At 45.1% G+C, this 20,216-nt stretch overlaps 1 protein-coding gene across 6 annotated transcripts in view; it reads left to right on the forward strand.

The window, feature by feature from the left end:
* Nucleotides 1–8,267: 8,267 nt before the first annotated feature.
* Nucleotides 8,268–20,216, forward strand: part of Syne2 (spectrin repeat containing nuclear envelope protein 2) — a 335,155-nt gene continuing 323,206 nt past the window's right edge. For 4 of the 6 annotated variants that reach the window (XM_013067744.3, XM_021247771.2, XM_087195248.1 and 1 more), the window contains exon 1: nt 8,268–8,590. The gene's annotated coding sequence lies outside the window, so the exon portion shown is untranslated. Of the gene's footprint in view, nt 8,591–9,218; nt 9,526–17,149; nt 17,314–20,216 lie in introns of those variants that run through there. The other 2 variants (XM_087195246.1, XM_021247769.2) reach the window with 2 other exon arrangements.

Here is a 20,216-nt window from a genome sequence, read left to right on the forward strand (position 1 = left end):
CTCAGTGGTTCTGCCACCTGCCTTGGAAGTGTAAGAACCCAAGTTTGATCCCTGGTACCAAAAAAAAAAAAAAAAAAAGATGCTAACTGGTTTTTATAGTACAGGGTAGGCTGACTGATTTTTACAACACAGATAAGTTCATTGATAGAACGAAACATTCCTAGAGAATATTGTGAGTTTAACAACAGTTTTAAACAAAAAACAGAAATTAAAAAACAAGCACAGCCCCAGTCCCCAAAGGACTGCCTCTCATCATGATTTCTCTCCGGAACATCTTGCCAGGCCAGCCACTATTAGAGATATGCTAACTGAGGCTCAGAGAAACAAAGGCCTATAGCTAAGTATGGTCCAAGCATCACAGACAAAACGGGGAAAACTGTCATAGGTAGGCATCTGCAGTAGGGCAGATTAGAACCTGGCAGGCCTTCTTCCTCCACTGTTTAGAATATATACTTAGCTCCAATGGGTGCCACCTCGTCTCTTCTACACCCAAACCTAGCCTAGGCACCCACCCCTAGAAATAGTTAAAATTACCTTTTAACAGTCTAGAGGAACAGTTACATGTGACTATCAAAACAGCAGGTTTATAAAAAACTAAAAAACCCCAAACAAACCCAAAACAGCAGGTTTAGGGCCAGGGATTTAGCTCAGTGGTTTGGCCACCTGCCTCACAAGTGCAAGGTCCCAAGTTCGATCCCTGGTACCAAAACAAAACAAAACAAAACAAAAACCCAGCAGGTTTGGCTATCAGCTGTGACTATCCAACAACTACAGATATCAAAACAACAATGAGAAACCTGTATAGCTAGATATTCCAATCAGATAAACCAGTATCCCATTTAAAAAACTTTCTTTGCTTTCACAGGTGTAAAAGATTTTTATTCCTTCTGATTCTTACAAGAGATCCCTGTTAATTGACCTACAAAAAGTTCTGACTAGTGTCATTTATAGTTACAAACCTAAAAACTATAAAAGGGTTATTATAATTTGACTTGGCCAAATATATCTGAGTGCATTCTGGTTTTATAAACTAATTGTCTTATGTATGTTTGTCCATCTGTCTGTCCTATCTATGTCACATCTGTTTTGTTTGAGCTCAACACTTTTTTCTTTTCTTTTCTTTCTTTCTTTCTTTTTTTTTTTTTTGCCTTTTTTGGATTTTTAAAATATTTGCCTATAGTTTAAGTTGGATTATAGATAAAGATATGTTAGGGCTGGGGATTTAGCTGAGTAGCATCATGCCTGCCTCACAAGCACAAGGTCCTGAGTTTGATCCCTGGTACCACACACACACACAAAAAGATATGTATCAGGGGATGCCTGATGATTGGGGAATGCCCAACCCCTTGATTGAGGGTACAACGGAGGATGAAAGAATATAAAAAGAACAAGGAATAAAGAATAAAGAGGTCATAATTCCTCAGCTGTAATGATTTCTTGCTATTAGAAACATCACAATCTCATTGATCATTGAGATCTCAATTGTGACCATGCTGGGCATGGTGGCGAATACCTGATATCCCAGCACTCTGAGGCAGGAAGATCACTGTGAATTCGAGGCCAGCCTGGGCTACATAGTGAGCTCAAGGGTAGCATCAACTGCAAAGTGAGAACCTTTTTCAAAAAATAAATTGTGACCATTGGCATAGGGAATTTTGTGTCTGTACACCAGCCAAAGACTCGTTTAGCAAATCACATGTAGGCCTTGGAATGATTCATAATTTTAATCAATAGCCAAATTATAAGCCAATTCAATAATATCTTAAAGCTTGCTAAGTGCAGTTTCAAGCTGGTCTCCTGCAGACGTGCTGCCTCCCAGGTTGCCAGCTGATCAAAATGATGTCAAGACTGCTTTTACAAATGCAATACTTATTGTTGCCTGTATATAATAGCTTGGGAATCTTTCATTGTTGAAGAATAATGTGTTAATTGTTATGATCTGGTTCACATAGGCCATCTAAAAATGTGATAAGATAATTAAATAGAGACCCTTAGGCTGAAGAATACTGCTAGACAGGTCAGAAGTCAAGAAAAAGAAAAAATACTATACTCACATATCTCTCCTAGAGATGAGCAGCAGAGATTGATATTCTTCTGGTATCAGGGATTGAACTCGGGACCTTGCGATTTCAAGGCAGGTAGCAGAACCACTGAGCTAAATCCTGGGCCCTGAGATTGATATTCTAAATAGGCATCAGTCACCTTTGGTAGCAGACCAAAACCTCCCTTGCCCATTTCTCCCGGGAAACCCTTGTTCAGTCCATATAAGCTTGCTAGGTGACTTGCTTCCCCATTAGATCCCCATTTAATCAATATCACCTAAGTGATAATACTTATTGTAATCTAATTGTTTAATCATAGTTTTGTCCCACCCCATGATTTCCCACTGGATCAATATTACCTAAGAGACTATACTTGGAATCTTACTATTTGACTGTAGTTTTGTCCCACCTTGTACCCACCTCACCTTATGGCTTTGCTCAATAAAACACCTTTGAGAAGCGAGGTGGGCAGACAACCCACTTTCTGGTCCCCCTTCTGTCTCTCTTAGAAGCTATCTTTCTCTCAAGAAATTTTTGTTACTTTTCACCTCCATTTTTCCTATAATTAATTCTTTGATTTTAGAGAACATGTGGTATTTTAGAAGTGTAGCAGGTTGGGAGTTATAGTATTTCCCTTATTTGGATTATTTTGCTTATTTGGATTATTTGGAAGTCCATAAAGCACACAGTCTATATCAGGAGGATCACCAGGAGTTCAAGGCCAGCCTGGGCTACATAGCAAGTTCAAGGCCAGGATGAACTACATAGGGAGACCCTGTCTCGAAAAAAAAAAGTAAAGAGCATTGTCATCATTATCTACAGTGACCCTAAGTACAGTACCACCCCAAGCTTCCTGCTCCTATCTGACTGCAACTCAGTATTCATTGATCAACCTTTCCCAGTCCCTCTCCACTTTGCTCATGTCTTCACAGGGCTGAAGGGCTCATTCATTTTCATCACTGAGTGACATTCTGCTATCTGGATGTACCACTGTTTATCTGCTCCCTACTGAGGGCACTATGAATAAAGCTGCTATAAACATTTATGGATAGGGTTTTGTGAAGATGCAAGCTTTCAACTTATTTGGGTGAAACCAAGCAGCCAGATTGCATAGAGAATTTTTCAAATGTGCTTTTGGATTCTCCTGTTAATGTTTAACTAGGAATTTTTCGTATTCATATTCATAAGTGAGAGTATAGATTTTTAAAATGTAATCTTAGATTTTGAAGTCAATGTTATACTGGCTGCATAACAAAAATTTTGGAAGTTATTCTTCTTTTAAAGTACTCTGAAACAATTTTTGTAGCATTAAAGCATCAGCTCTTTGGGAGTTTAGAAGAATTTCCTTGTGAAGCCACCTGGGGATAGTATAGATAATTTTTTTTTTCTGTGACAGGCTCTTGTTGAATTGCTAATTTATCAAGGCTGAGGTCAGACTCACCCTCCTGGGTCATCCTCCCAGCACTAGGATTACAGGTGTACACCACCATCCCTGGCTTGTATGGGTAATTCTTTGATATCTTTATATCTTGTAGTAAAATAGATTTGTCTAGGCTTTTATCTCTATTGGGATCAGGGTTAACATATTGCAGTTTCCTTTATTTATTTATTTATTTTTGGTTTTTTTGAGACAGGGTCTTGCCCTGTAGTTCAGGCTGGTCTCAAACTCACTATATAGCCCAGGATGGCCTCGAACTTGAGGTCCTGCTAGCCAGGTGTGGTGGTGTAGGCCTGTAATCCCAGCACTCAGGAGGCTGAGGCAGGAGGATTGTCATGAGTTTGAGGCCAGCCTGGGTGGCTATATAATGAGTTCAAGGCCAGCCTGAACTACAGAGCAAGACCCTGTTTCAATAAATAAATAAACAAAGAAACAAAAAAATTCAGTACCTTAATTTACCAACTCAATAAAAATGCTTTTGAAATAATACCCTGCTCAGCATCATGAACACTGACTGAAACAACTGTAGTGCCAGAGGCTATTATTTGGTAAATGCTCACTGCTTGCTGGGCCCTGTGCTCAGCACTGCACATATATTCTTCCTTTAATTGTGAAGTATTCTTTTGAAAATTTCTCTAAGCTCCAGCCTTGCACTGGAGTCGCTTCAGCTGGCAGCGTAGATATGCACTGTGCTTCGGCTCCCTTTGCACTGAGTGGGTCAGTCCTCAGTCCTCACACTGGGCGGGGGAGCAACCCACCAGCGTTTATTTCTGCTAGTTTCCAGGTTGGCAGGAAACAAGACCAGACCGTGATAAGGAGTTCAGGCCTTTCCAGGACTGACTGGCTTTTGGACAAGAACAGCACTGCTTTCCTGGCCAGCTATTTTCGTCACAGGCTTATACAAGTGCTCACGGAAGGAGTCCTGAGACAGGCAGAGATGGATGTGAGCACGGAGTGTCGATGTGTTGCTGTGCGAGGAGTCTCCATTTGTCTCCAGGAGTAACAGTGTTAATAAAATCAGGGTGAATCATGAAATGTCTCACTCTGCCTCTGATTAATGGATATTCTACCTGCCTCCAGAAAAAGACACTCTGTGTGGATCTGAAGTCCACTGGTCCCTCAGCCAGTGCCTTAACACTGTCATCTTCTGTGACACTGGAGTCGATGAATAGATGACACCAGTGTAGACCACACTCTCCTGTGCCTACCCCAGAGAGCCAGCCACGAGTCATTCTGTGCTCTTGGTTGTGTCACCTACACATAGCCCCACACCCTTCTCAATGTGGTCCCAAGTACAAGACTGGAGTCCGGTCCTGGGACGAAACCCATCCCGCTCTTGCTCAGCCTCTCTGGAGGTGGAGATGAAGACTCACAGATCCTAGTCCAGTGCGGGAGGCAGGGACGGAAATAGCTCTTGTTGAGCACGATTTGTGTGAGGACAGAGAGGAGTTGATGCCTAACTTAGCAGATGTGTGGATTCAGTTCCCCGAATGGCCTGAGCAGGGCCAAACTCCCTTGGGGTCCTCAGATGATGGTCTTTAGCAGTGACTCATGGCTGTCCTGCTGCTAAGGACAGTGTGCAGGAATGGATGGAATGTCTGCTCCAGTGCTTTGCACCCGTGTGCGCTGCGTGCTTGTGTTACAAGTCTCGATGCACTTTCAGTTTGATTAACTTGCAGTGGAGTGGATGAAGTCTCACAGGTGGGCTGTTTGGCCCAGTGGACTGTCTGCTGTAAATACAGAGGCCTGAATTGAGTAATAGCTGAGAAGCGATATGACACCACAGCCTGGGTTATCTTACTTCGGCCGTGTTCTTGTACACTGGAGGATGTGGGTGTGGCCAGGCTCACGGTAACACTTACTCTTTCCCAGGGATGGGAGGACATGAGCCATCTGTTTACAATGCTCCAGTCCTAGAGCAGAAAAACTAGGCGTGTCTCTGTTTGGCTTAGCATTATGTTTTTTAAATTTTCACTTCAAAGTGTAAAGGATCTATTTCATTGCTCTTGCCATTTAGTCTTATTTGCTAATTAAAAGTAGGCATTAGTTTAATATCTAAATTGCTATGCATGGGAGAAGCCACAGGTAATTGAGAAGCTCTATTGGAGGCATCTGAAAACATTTTGAGACACTGTATTCTGGATTCTTGTAAGTGCACCAGATACAGTGTGGAACAACAGCCTCTCACTGAGGGTTTGGAGCACAGATGCCTACAAGGGAGCAGTAATTAGGAAATTATTTCTTACATCTCTAGACTCTTGTAATGATGACTGTAGCATTTACTGTACAAAGGCAACAGAAAAAGAATAGAAATGAATACGAGGAATAGAATGGAGAAGGGTAATAGACAGTGCCTTGTCCACAGCTCTGCAAAGCCTGAGATTGACTTGTGTGTATCCTATCAGGCAAAAGGGGTCTATGAAGACACCCCAGGACCAAACTCTTCTTGCTTTATAAACATTTGTTGTGATCCAAACCATTATTAATACATAGTGCAAACCTAGGTAGTCCAAGGAGGAATACTATGAAGAGGGATAACCTCAGTGCATAAGGAATGACAAGTTGGTTGCAAGGTTGTTTTGTGAAGAATTACACAATAAAATGTGCATTTCACCAGTCGTGTGTGATGGCACCTGCCTGTAATTTCAGCACTCGGGAGGCTGAGGCAGGAGGATTGGCATGAGTTTGAGGCCAGTCTGGACTACACAGCAAGACTGTCTCAAAAAAAATTCTATTTCAATAGTTTCCCTAGATTGTCTTGGGTGAAAAGTTCTGAAATTATCACAGAGGTATACATTTTTGAGATAATGGTCCCATATTGTGAGTTCAATTTATAACTATTTTTTCCTTTAATATATGTTAACTCAATGGTCAAGGTTTTAATCTCTGTTCCTAGTCATTAGTTTGGGCCACTAGTACCATATTTAACTGAGAATTCCAGGCAAGATGCTGCAGCCACACAACAAGTATGAATTTGGACTTTTAAGACACTAAATCGAAATAGAAACCCAACAGATAAATACTTTAAAGCCATTGTTTTAAAAATGTAATAATAGGCCCGGGGATTTAGCTCAGTGGTTCTGGTGCCTGCCTTGCAAGCACAAGGTCCTGAGTTTGTTCCCCAGTACCAAAAAAAAAAAAAAAAAGTAATAATAGTGAGGTGATGGTTTTCCTTTTTTAAAATTTTTGTTTTGATAGGGTCTTGCTATATATTTCAGGCTGGCCTTGAACTCCCTATCCAGCTGAGCTCAACCCTGCAATTCTCCTGCCTCAGCCTCCCAAGCCGGGGGCAAACTGATGTGTATGTTCCATGAAGCCTCCCAGCTGAGCCACTGGGATGGGACTGTGCTTGAGTGGCCCAGGGGCACCTGCTCAGTACCTGGCTTTGAGGGTCTCCTGCACCACCTCTTACTCACCCCCTTCATCCTGGAACCAACGCCTAACCTAGGCAAGCACTACCCTCCCTCAGCATCCACAGATTCCTTTAGGGACCCCCTGCGGAGATACTCAAGTCTCTTCTAGAAAAGGGTGTGGTCTTTGCATCAAATTTACATACAACCTACCATGGATTTTTTTTTTTTGTTTTGTTTTTTTGAGATAGGGTCTCGCTTGTAGTTCAAACTGGCCTTGAACTCACTTTGTAGCCCAGGCTGGCCTTAAACTCACAGTGATCCTGCCTTAGCCTCCGCAGCGCTGGGACCACAGGGGTGCCCCACTAAGCCTGGCGCTCTCATGGACTTTATTTATGTAGTAGTAGTAGTAGTAGTATTTTTAACTCCTGACTATTCTCCTGCCTCAGCCTCTTGAGTGCTGGAATTACAGGCATGCACCACCATGCCCGGCTTCCCCGAGACTTCAGATCGACTCTACATGATTCGTAGTTACCTGATACAATGCAAATGCTATGGAAAGAGTTGTTATATGGTATCGTTTAGGGAATCACGATAAGAAACAAAGTTTCAGCCCAACGCAGTGGACACACCTGCAATCTCAGGCACTCTAGAGGCTGAGGCAAGAGGATAGAGGATCCCAAATTGGAGTCCAGCCTGAGCAATGTAGTGAGACCCTGACTCAAAGTAAAATACAAGGGCTGGGGATGTAGCTCAGGGGTACAATGTTTGCCTAATGTGCATGAGGCCCTGAGTTCCGTCCCCACAAGAGTCTCTCTAGCCCAGTACAGATTCCTAGGTGAAGGTTTTTCTTTTTTGGGGGGGAGGTGCCGGGGATCGAACTGAGGACCTTGCGCTTGCGAGGCATGCGTCAGAACCACTGAACTAAATCCCCAGCCCTAGGTGAAGGTTTTTCTATGGGGCTCAAGTGCCCTAATGCTACCGTAATAGCAGCACAGCACAAGAGGTGGGTGGGAGTCAGGTGACATCATCCGAGGGCACAGGGACTGAGTCAGTGCTGGAGAATCAGTCCAGCACCTGCAGGACGGCTTTCCCAAGGATACCCTAGTCTGCAGAGATTTCAGCCCGACGACCTACGTGGTGTCTTTCGACTGAGCAGCTCCCCACGCCGCGCGTCCAGGCAGGGAGGGACACAGCACTGCGCGTGGTGTCTAGGTGACCCCAGGTCTGGCTCCCTATGCGACACCGTAAGAAACACTGATCCAGATTTTTCATCAAAATCCCTCTGCTTGTGAAGGGCCCACAAGGGCTCCGTGCCTTGATCAGGATCCGGTAGCAGATTCGCACCTCTTCTCTCTCCTCACTTTCCAGGCCCAGGAACCCACAGGAACCGGCCAGGAACTGGCCAGGAAGCATCCGGGAATGTGCGGTTCCCGTCCCGCCGCGGGTTAGACCGGACTGTCGGTCTGCGCCCGCCCCAGACCCGGGTCTCCTTTCCTCCCCGCGGTCCTGCGCCCGGGAAGAAAGTTGCGGCGGCCGGGAGGGGCGCTGCGCCCCGGGCTCTCGGGCGCGCCCTCTCCGGCCGCGAGGCGAGCGCGGGACGCGGCGGGCGGGGCGTGGTTTGCGGCCGCCGAGCGACAGGGAGCGGAGCGCGCTCGGCTGCGTCCAGAGCCCGCTGCCAGACGGAAGAGCGAGCGGGGACGCCGACCTGGGCTGGCCCGGCCCGTGCTCTCGGCCTCGTCCTCGACCAGGCGAAAGCGGTGAGCGCGGCGCGGGGCTCCGGCTCTGTGCGCCTCGGAGCGGGCGGGCGGGCGGGCGGGCGGGGAGGGGCCGGGGACGCAGGGGAGGCGCGGAGCCGGGGCGGCCGGGGCGTCTCGGGGGCGATCGGGCCGGGTCCGAGCCCGGCCGCGGGGCGCTTTGCTGGGCGGGGAGCGCGGTGCGTGCGGGGCGCTGCAAACTTGTCCGCGGGCGGGGCGCTCGGGGTGGCGAGACGCCAGCGGGTGGCGTTGATCTCCCCGGCTTCTTTGTGTCACCTCCGGGCCGGGCCCGCCGCTCCACCCGGCTCGGGAAGGGGCTCGACGGTGTGCGCGTGGGGGGCTCGGCCCGCGTCCCCGGCCGCCCCCGCGGGGCCCAGGCCTGGCGCCCGGGCTCGGCTGATTGTTTTCATTTCTCCCGTCACGCCTGGGCGGGAAAGATTTTGAACGCCGCCGCGGGGCAGAGATTGCGGGAGCGGGCGGCGCGGAGCCTCCTCGAGCCGGGACCCCGAGGCCGGGCGCACTGGTGGGGGGTGCGAGGACCCCGGCCCGGACGCTCGGGGACCGCAGCGGGCCCGGGCGGGGTGGCGGCCGGCGGGCCGGGATTCTAGTTCCATTTTGATGACTTGGGGTCTTTGTTGTCTGAATTTGCCTTTGGGGTCTGACGGTGCCACCCTCTCCTCCTTCGGTTGTTTTTCCCGGGTTGAAAAAGGGCGCGCTCGAGGAGGGAGGGGAGCTGCGTGTTCGATCAGCGCCGCCCAGAACGATGTTAGTCGCTTTATTAGATGGAGGCGCGGAAGCTGGGTGTCACGGATGCCTCTGTAGACGCCTGTGCCTTCCGAAAGTTATTATTTTCTCCTGCCCGGTGGAAGGGAGCGTGGAGCTGGACGCCACAGGCGCGGTTTTGTACAAGCACCGGCAAGTCGGAGCCACCCAGTGGGGTAAGCGGCAGCTCCGTCCGCTCCGCCAAAAGTTTTCATGGCTCTGAAGGCCTCGTTGCAGACACTGGTCGCTGTGGAACGGTGGCTTCGGTCACTTTTAGGGGTGGGGAGTACAGTTGATCTCACCTGGGGGCTGACATTCGAATACTTACCCCTGAGACACCGAAAACGTCACCAGGGGAGAGCGAGTGCCCAGTTTTTATGGTATGGAATATTTTTGTGTTTACAGACTGTAAAATCGGGGCCGATTCTCTAGTTTTCTTTCTGGAAAACTGTTGAGACTCCCAAAGGCTTTTCCTGGAGTGATTACTGTGGGCCCCAGCTCCTCCGCTCCCCACTGGGCCGTGGGAACAGGTGCAGCCTTCCTCAGGTGTTCTGGGGAGGACTCCGGAGAGGCTAAAGAAGTGAAAGGAGGAAATTCTCAGGTCTTTGTCCACCTGCCACAGTTAATGAGCCTGTATTTGAATAAAGAACAACATCGAACTAGTTTGGGTCAGTTAGCATTGTGCGTTAAGATTGCTGTAAGAACTCCCGTGCCTAAGTTTACCCTTAGGGATTTGTTAGCATTTCTGTGGACTCGTGGTGATGGTGGTGCAGGATATTGCCCGGTGTGTTTAAAAACCGAGTCAAGATGGCTGTATTTTAGGAAATACTCTTGGTGCCCTAGAGTGGGAGTTTAACGGAAAATTTAAAAAAGGGAATCAGTCCCGTTTTAGTAAGTGATGCAGAGGATGAAAAGCAATTCATTCATTTGTTATTATCATCATATGTTTTAAATATAGGTTTTCAATTATTTCATGAAATTATTCATTTATTTACTCAAACAAGCTCCCATCATATGCAAGGCACTGTGCCAGGGATGCAAAGAATACTGGTTGCCTTTTGCTTGTGTAGAACGCTTGTTTTGTATGAGTAAACACTTGATAGAGATGACCATGGCTTTGTTCCTCTGTGTGTCGAGTTCCTACAGTGCATTGTGCTAGGTGCTGGGATTAGAATGGGACCCAGGGCAGCTTCAGATCTCTTCTGTATTGGGGAATGCAGGCAGGAAAGAAAACGTGTTACTAAGCTAATCACAGATTTTCCAGTGTGAATCAAGTTTCCACTCTTCTGGGATCCCAGGACGGGGCAGATTTGACAGTGCTCCTGCAGCCTCTGGTGAGGGCTCCGCCCCTCCACCCTGGCACCTTCCTGGCCTGACCTGCTGCTATCCTTTTTATTCAGGTGGCAGGGGGACAGCCAGGCGCGCTTCTTGTGTTTATTTAGTTATTGGTTTATGGATTGATTGTGATTTATTTTCTGAGACAGGGTCTCAGGCTTGTGACCCCCCTGCCTCAGCCTCCCAGAGTGTGGGCATTACAGGTGTTGCCAACTTGCTTGTTTTTTGAGGACCTTGGAACTTAACTGTGCCCTTCCTGGAATTCCTGCCTGTCCTGCTCCCTTCTCTTCTCCTCTCCGTGTTCCATCTCAGTGAGCCCTCCCTGGCCCCCAGATTCAAATCACAACTGCACTCCAGCTCCGATGCCTCCTTTTGTGATTTACTGTGTGTTCCTATAGCACTCACGCTGCCTGACGTGTTGTATCCCCTCATTTGTTTAGTGTCTCTTCCCCACTACATCGCACACTCCCACAGAGTTGTTTTAGTCACAGCCGAACCTTTAGAGTCTGGCACAGTGCCTGGCCTAGAGTAGGTGCTTATCAGATGTTGGATGACTGTCACTGAATGGAGAGAAGGGAAGAAGGCAGTTTGGAAACACTGAGTAACCAGGGGCCCGCCCAGTTACTAGGCCACCGAAGGCCTCTCTGTTCGGCTGACATTGAAGCCCAGACTTGAGCCAGACATGGAGGCACATGCTTGTAATCTCAGCACTTGGGAGGCTGAGGCAGGAGGGTGGAGAATTCAAGGCCAGCGTATAAAGTGAGTTCAAGGAAATCCTGGACTACATAGTGAGATCCGGTCTAAAAGAGTAAGAGACAGCTGAGACTGGAAGATGAGAAGGAACTAGCCATGCTGTTGTGGCGTGGTACTGTGGAGAAGAGGCTGGTGTGGGAGATCAGCAGAAGGACGAGATGTACAAGGGCCTTGAGGTGGATTTATCAGAAGGTCATTGTGGCTGAGCGCTGGGAGGGGGGAACTCGATGATGGAGTGACGACAGGTGTCAGATTGTGCAGGGCCTTTTAGAGAAATCTGCACTGATCTCATGTACATGCAGTAGCCCTCTGTTACGTCGAAAACACTGGGGATCAGGGATGTTAAGGATCTTTCTGGGGTTACCCAGCCTTGAATAGGAAGCCAGGCTGTCTGACTGCTGTGCCAAGATAGAAGACATGGTCCCCATCCCGAGGGAACAGTTAGTCTGGTGAGGACACTGGAGGAAGGAGTGACTCCTGGGCTGTGGGGAGGGAAGCCCCTCATGCCACCGAGGAGTGGGATAGGCCACACTGGAAAAAGCGCAGTCATTTCCCCTCATCATTATTAGGAAATACTACATCTTTAGTTGCACCTTAATTAAGAAATAATGTCAAAATTAAATGCAATAGTTTACCCTCCAAAGCTTCACTGTGTTTTTGTTTGTTTTTTGTTTTTTGGTAGTAGGGATTGAACTGAGGACCTTGCGCTTGTGAGGCAGGCACCAGAACCACTGAGCTAAATCCTCGGCCCTTCACTGTGTTTGTTTTAATAAAATCAAAAACAAAACAATCAAAGACTTGTTTTCATATATATTAATGACCTGTGTGCTGTGCTCTTTTCTACTTTCACTGAATAAAGGATTGCATCTGTGATCACGTAACGTCATGCATGTTGAAAGCATATATTTTGGGTTGGGAATGGATCTCCATGGTAGAACACCTGCGTAGTGTTGTGCAGGCCATGGGTTCAATCCCCACCACTGGAGAAGAAATGCGTGATTTTTTTTTTTTTTTGGTACCGGGGATGGAACTCGGGACCTTGCGCTTTCGAGGCAGGCGGCGGAACCACTGAGCCAAATCCCTGGCCTTGTCAGTTTGTTTTTTATGGACCATGCTTTTGTATCATAGCCAGGAAATCTTTGGCTAACTCAAGGTCACAAAGATTTCATCTGATCTAATTCTTCTGAAAGATGTATAGTCTCTGGTTTTATGTTGAGGCCCATCATCTTGAAGTTATTGTTTATGGTGGGAAGCAGAATGTCAGAAATACTGATGCTGAGAAGCCCTAGGCTTGAAGCTTCAGTTTCTTTGGCTTCAGTGAACAAGCTGTTGGTGTCACTGATGTTCTCTAATATTTTTCCATTTTCTGTTTAATTAATTTTTACTCTACTCTTTATTATTTCTTTTCTTTTAATTCGCTCTCTTTATTCTGGTGCTTTTAAGTTGATTTGTGACCTTTTTCTGTTCTGATATATTTAGTCCTGTCCATTTCCTCCTGAGTACTGCATTAGCAGCATCCACAAATGTTGTCTTTTTAAGTTTTTCGTTTTATTTTTGTACCGGGGAGCCAACTCGGGTCCTTGTGCTGGCAAAGCAGGTGGCGAAACCACTGAGCTAAATCCCCAGCCAATGTTATCTTTTTAAAAAAAAATACAACTCACAGGCCAGGGATTTAGCTCAGTGGTTCCGGAGCCTGGCTTGCAAGTGCAAGGTCCCAAGTTTGATCCTCAGTACCAAAAAAAACCTCACACATTTTGATATGTAGTGATCTTATTTTTATGCAGTTGAAAATACTTTAACATTTTCCTTTTTATTTCTTCTTTGTCCCTGCATTATTTAGAAGTAGATCACTTAGTTTCCAAGTATTTGTGGAGCTTCTAGAGATCTTTCTGCTATTGATTTGTAATTTAATTTTTTTTGTTGTTGTTGTTTTGTTTTTTTGGTACTGAGGATTGAACTCGGGACCTTGCGCTTGCGAGGCAGGTGCTGGAACCACTGAGCTAAATCCCCAGCCCTGTAATTTAATTTTTAAAATTAATTTTATTGGTAATTTAGATATTTAGGTATTTTTTATTGGTAATTAGATATGCACAATGATCACATTCATCATGAAGAATTTGTACCTGTACCTGATGTATCTTGATTCCCCTTTTTTTCAAATCCCCTCCCCTCCCTTCAACCCCTCTTCCCCTCCTTATTTACAAAGCTTTGTTCCATTTCATCTTTTTTTTGTAATTAAATTTTATTGTGGTCAAAGAACATACTTAGTATGGCTCAAGTCCTTTTACATGGCCCAGAGTATCATATACTTTGGTAAATGTTTCATATGTGCCTGAAAAGAATGTGTGCTTCACTTATATCTTATCCAGGGAACATGCCATCAGCATGACCTCACTGCTCTGTGAGTGCTTGGGCAGTTCTCAGGTCTCTGCACTTTGTGGCTACTCTTCCCTCCCTCTGCCACTCCTTCCCTCCCATTTCCATCCTGGGAGTTGAACTCAGGGCTGTTTTATCACTGAGCTACATTTCTAGCCCTTTTACAGTGGACCCTTGACTTATGAACTTAATTTATTCATGCGGGCTGGTTTTAACTCAAGTTGCTCAATTGAAGGCTCAGGCTCCTTTATACAGCTTCAAAGTCTCTCCCTTGTACAGGCAGATGTCAGTGTCCTGAGAGAGACACTGGCCCAGGATTTCTCAACTAACCCCACACAAGAAAGGATGTTGTAATGTTCCTTCCAGAACTCTGTATCTGAGACCATCTGGAAGCACAGGTGGCCGCCATTCAGGTTGTAACTCAAGACTTTGGTTGTAAGTTAAAACTAAAATCCTGGTCATAACCCAAGTTGTATGTATGTCAGGCCGGTCGTAATGCAAGGAACCACTGTATTTTTTATTTTGAGGCAGGGTCTCACTAAGTTATCCTTGTGATCTTCCCACTCAGCCTTGTGCCGGGGTCACAAGTGTGCCCACATTGCCAAGCTTAGACTGCACTTTCCTGGAGAGGAGGTTAGGTCCAGCCTCTGCTAAAGGGCGGAGCATTCAAATTGCATTTTATCCAGTATAACAGTTTTGGTTTATTAATTGAGATACTTGGACATTGTAGCAGTTGATATGACTAGGTTTAAATCTATTTCTTGTTTTCTATTTTCCCTCATCTGCTCTTCATTTTCTTTTTCTGTCTTTGAATTGATTCTTTTCATCTAGCTTGTTTTGTTTTTTTTTGGTACCAGGGATAGCACTTGGGACCTTGTGCTTGTGAGGCAGGCAGTGAAACCACTGAGCTAAATCCCCGGCCCTGAATTGATTTTTTTTATGATTCCATTTTGTATCCTTTTTTTTGGTTTGTTACTATCATTGTTTTATTATCTTAGTAATTATTTTGAAACATCACAATTAACCTGGAAGTGACATTATACCACTTCATGTACAGCATGAAAACCCATAAAATAGCATATTCCATTTGTGTGTGTGTGTGTGTGTTTTTGGTACTGGGAATTGAACTTGGGTCCTTGCGCTTGCGAGGCAGGCGGTGGAACCACTGAGCTAAATCCAGGCCAGCTTTCCCTCTTTTGATGGTGAGTTGAAAAGCACTCGCTTGTAGCTCCTGAGACCCAGAATTGCAGGTGAACAAAATCAGCCTCCAGCTTATCCTTATCCATGTCCATGTTTGATGGGAAACTGCAGTCTGAGATGCGGTTCTGGGATCCCTCTAGAACATGCAGTCTACTTGTCCTGGTTTGAGAGAACTTTCGGTCTTCTTTAGGTACTGCCAGTGTTCACAGTTTGTCATCAGTAGGTAGCTGCTCTGTCTGCATTTATAAATGTACCCCTCTTCAGTTCATCCAACAGATCAATTTGTTTTGTAAATACTTGTTGGATCTAGGCTCTGACACATTGATGAAGATCAGTTTCCCTTCTCCTTAGCCAGTTCTCTAGCAGGAGAAGGCTTATAAGTAGAGGACCATGCAGTTTAGAAATGTGGCACTGGTGAAGAGCACCGGTCAGTGCTAATGAAATGCTGTATAAAATGTTAATTGCAATGTAGGTGAAACAAAATGATAAACTTGTGTTTGGCACTAGAGCAAAAGCAAATTGGATTCTAAAAATTTTATTATAAAGAATTTCAAATATATTAAAAGCAGAGATAACCATAAAATGAACTCTTACGTAACCATTACTCAGTGCCAGTCATTATCAAATCCTGCCAGCCTGGTATTATTTGTGCCCTCTCCTAGCCCCCTTATGCTGGATTATTTTAAAGTGAATTTCATGTATCATTTCATCCATAAGTAATTGGACTTGGAATTATTTGGAATAGTAAGGTTCCAGGTACAAATTTTAAACTGAATCACAGGAATTATAGATAAAATTTGTTGAGAGCTCATTTATATAAACGATGGGTAAAACAAAACAACCAGTGTAGACACATTTACATCTATTCCTGTACCATAAAAGTCATTAAAAATAAGTACACTTGTTACTATGATGGATATGTACATCTACCATCATGTTATGCATTGTATTTACAGCCAGTATTCCAGAATAGTAAGAAAGAAATACACACCTATGCCCTGCTAAAAAATGGGATTACTGTGCTTGAGGGAAAATTTTAATTTGAAAAGGACATTTTGGGGAAGGGTAGATATTAACAAGTTTTGAAGGTTTTTTGTGCAGTTTTGCATGTAAATTTAAGGATTGTTTTCAGCAATTATGTTGTCTCATTTGAAGATAAGCGTATGGCACGTCAGGATGCAGAATAATTTTTAAAAATCTTTGGGTGGGGGATGTAGCTTTTTGGTAGAGTGTGTGAGGCCCAGGAAAACAACGAAAAATCCACTCATCTTGGTAGCATACTCCATGCTCCCTTCAGAGTTAAAGATAACATTTTGTCTGGGATCAGGCTGTGAGATGATTACGTTTGGAGGCAGAAGACAGAATTGATTCCCAGAAAAACGCTACCCATTTTCTCAAGCTTTGGTGGAGCGCAAGTATGGTATCCTGAGCAAACTCCTGCTGTATCGTCATGCTTCGCTATGTCTGTGTGATCCATTATTAATACATCATACCACTGGAGCTAGCTAATTTTCATTTAAAAGTGCTAATTACTCAGGAATTTGAAAAATAAATTTTATTTTATCCCATCCTCCCCCCAACAGGAGAAATTTTTGTCTTAAGTATAAATTCCAACAAAACAGACAAAGCTGTTCAAGATTCTTCTTCAAGCCCCCCCACCCCAAACCCAAAAACCCACAACTCAAAGGTCTGTAAGCTGTTAGTTCTCTTGTAAGTTGTAGCCAATGAAGGATGGGATTATTTGGTAGGACAATGTGAGCTAGGACTTTTAGTTCAAACATTAGAGCTAATGATTTAGAAAGAAAAAAAAAAGGAATGACTGTCATAAATTCTGTTTATTAAAAAGTTAAACATATGTGTTATGTATTTTTGCTGATACTGGGATTGAACCTTAAGGCCTCAAGCATGCTAGGCAAATGCTCTACCACTGAGCTACACTGCCAGCCTTATTTGCACCTTTATGTTGGGGTTGAAAATAGGTTACCAGCATGCTCTTGTCAGAATATCCTTCATTGTCGCTTACTTGGTGACATGGAGTAAGAATTTTCCCTCTGTTAATAGATCTTTGTTTAAAAGAATGTTACCTTTGTGGTCTTTGTACTTTTTTTCATTGTGGGAAGGTTCAGCTTTGCTGGGTAATAAGTAATTTTATAAGTGTTTCATCCAGAACTGGTTATATTTCCTTCTGACCTGGATGAAGAGAAGCCCGTGAGTGTTTGTAAGCACAGGCTGATGTTTTAGTTACAGACCTCTGGTGTGACACTGGGAGCGGCGGAGAACACGCTCACCCCTTTCTTCCTGTGAGTCACCCACCTTGTCTCGCAGTTGGCTGTGTGTTTTCTTAGCAACGGCTGCTGAGTTCAGGTTTGAGCAGGGAGAGTGTGTTTTGGAATGATCCAGCATGTTCCTTCAGGCTCCGTGTGCCTGGTGACTTACAAACTCACCGTTAATGTGTGCACCACTGTGAACGAAGGGCTGAATACTTTTCTTATCCTTGTCTTCTAAATCATTTTTCTTCTGATTTTTTTTGGAGGGGTATGGATGTGGGTAGGTGGGAGACAGGACAGGAAAGGGGGTAAAGTCATGAGTCTGGGGTGCTGTGAGTCTGCCTCTTGCCTCCTGGACTGGAGCAGAACTCACATGGGCTCTGTGCGCTCACAGGACACAGTATAATTTACCGGGCCTTCAGCAGGAGCCATTCTGTATGCGAGTTCCTGCCAGAGACACAGTGATTTGTGGAAATGTCTGAGGTATCAAGAAGCTGTTAATGCACAGCTCCTGCAGTCATCCTTCCCTCAGTTCAGACTCTGGCATTGTCACATACTAGCTGAATTACTTGAGCCAATTTGTATAACCTCGGAGTGAAAGGGAAGCTAAAACACGCAGGCTTTTGGAAGAATCTGTGGTGTCCCCGAGACTCAGGTGGCAGACAGTGCTGCAGCCAGAGGGCAGGAAGTGTTAGTTACTGCGTTCAGTTCTGGAGTGCAGCTCCCAAAGGGGGGGGGGGTGGGGATTCGGGCATCAGGAAGAGCAGATTGCAGGCTGCAGAAAAGCACAGGTACATGGCAAAGTGTGGTGGGAGAGGACAGGGAGAGATGCTTCGGGTGGGATCATAGAGGCTTTGTGTCAAAGAGGGTTCAGGCTGTATCCTCATGAGCAGTGGGGAACCAAGGCAGGGGCTTGGTTTTAGTTCATAAAAATGTTCTGAGAGATTAAATTGGAGATATTCTATCCTTAGTGGTGCTGGGCTGCAGAAGCTGATGGCCAAGTCTGTTCCAGCCATGGCCAGCAGAGCCCTAGGCTGGGGCCGGAGCCACAAGGCTTTATTTTTTGAGACAGAGTCTCACTAAGTAGTTCAGCTGGCCTTGAACTCACTATGTAGCCCAGGCTGGCCTCAAACTCACTGCAATCCTCCTGGCTCAGCCTCCTAAGTGCTAGGATTATAGGTGTGCACCACCACCCCTGGCAAGAACATGGTTCATTCACAGAGTTCACTGAAGAAAGAAAAATTGATACTAACATGTAGTTCTCAACTGTATATGTAAGAGTTCTTTTTTTGGTATTCTACTGGCTTCAGTTCCTTTATTCTATGTGTTTGATACTCTTTTCCTTAGCCACTTAAGTTTCAAGAATAACATGGAAAAAAAAAAAGAATAACATGGCACATACCACTCACGATGGGAAAAAAGTTGGCTTCTGTTTGGAGTGTGCTCAGCATTGGGAGTTGCCAGATCTATAAATTTGGTTCTCTCTCTGTTAATTACACTCTAAGAAGTGAGTTAAGGGAGCTTGAGCCCTGCTGTGCGATGCAGGGAAAGAGACTCTGTAGAAAAATGTCAGCCAGTGGGAGAAAGTCATTCTACTCTTACTAGTGTAGGTTTTTTTTTCTTTTTTTGGTATTAGGTCAGAAATCAGACCCACTTCGTGTCGTTTTCCATCCCTGTCCTGATTTGAGGTGTGTCTCTGGGTTTATATTACCACAGTATTTACCCAGACATCTTTACAGCAAACAAAGGGTTTTGATAGGAAAGAGCTAGAGCTAGAAGAGCTCCTGTACCACTGTGACTAGAGTCTGTCTGGTCATTGTAAATATTTAACTTCAATTTTGACAGCTCGGGGCCATCTTGATGTTTTAGATTTTCGTTTTGTTTTGTTTTGTTTTTGAGACAGAGTCTGGCCATGTAGTTCAGGCTGGCTTTGAGCTCATTACATAGCCCAGGCTGGCCTTGAACTTGCAGTGATCCTCTTGCCTGAGCCTCCTGAGTAGCTGAGACTACAGATGCATGCCACTGTGCCTGGCTTGAACATTGATTTCATTTTTGGAGCACGTCTCGTGTTTAATTTTATCTTCTAGCCCATAAGAATGGGCGAGTGAGTGGATCCTGAGGTGGCTGCGTCTTCCCCCGGTGGCCCTTGCACTGCTTTCCACACTCATGTGCCCTGACCATTTCTGTCTCTGATGAGAGGGTCACTCTCTACCTGCTGGTTTCCCTGTCCCTGCAGGGTGTCAGGGACCTTCATTCTCCATCTTATTCCTCACATTCTAATGATACTGCTTTCCTTTTAGAGCTGTCTAACTGCTGGAGTCATTTAAGATTTTTTTTCTCTTATTTCTCTCTTTTTTGGTACCAGGGATCGAACTTGGGACCTTGCTCTTTCAAGGCAGGCACTGGAACCACTGAGCTAAATCCCCGCCCTTTTTCTCTTATTTCTGATGAAACAGAACCATTTGGGTCACAGTGGGTAAAAGCTTAATCTAATGAGCCCTGTTTTGGTGGAATTAGAGAGGCCAATGGGACAGAGAGAATCTTGCATTTTCTTTAATTGGCTCCCCTTTATTAGACGAAGAAATGTGTAGTCCTGGGTTAGGGTCATGGAAGCAGACAAAAGTCTGTTAAGAATTTAAGTGGCTTTTAAATTTTTATGTTTTTTTGCTCATGCACTCTCTCCCTGAAGCAGTTTCTTCCCTCTATTATTTTCACTTTCTATTCTTGCAGTCTTTGCTTAGACATGATCTCTGCAGACAGTTGCATGTTTTTATTTTAGTATTTCTAAACTCTTGTAAACTTCACAGTGATTAGTCAAAGTATGTAGAATTAGAACTTTTTCCTTTCCACCTAGACATTTGGTATCAGAGTTTATTACTGAGTTTTCATGAAGGTGGGTTCTTATTTTAGACCGTGGTTCCTAAGCCCGGTAAACA

This window comes from Heterocephalus glaber, unplaced genomic scaffold, assembly GCF_053883595.1.
Source record: "Heterocephalus glaber isolate CG9 unplaced genomic scaffold, H.glaber_assembly_v1.0 deba00001608, whole genome shotgun sequence".
In the NCBI taxonomy this organism is placed as follows: domain Eukaryota; kingdom Metazoa; phylum Chordata; class Mammalia; order Rodentia; family Bathyergidae; genus Heterocephalus; species Heterocephalus glaber.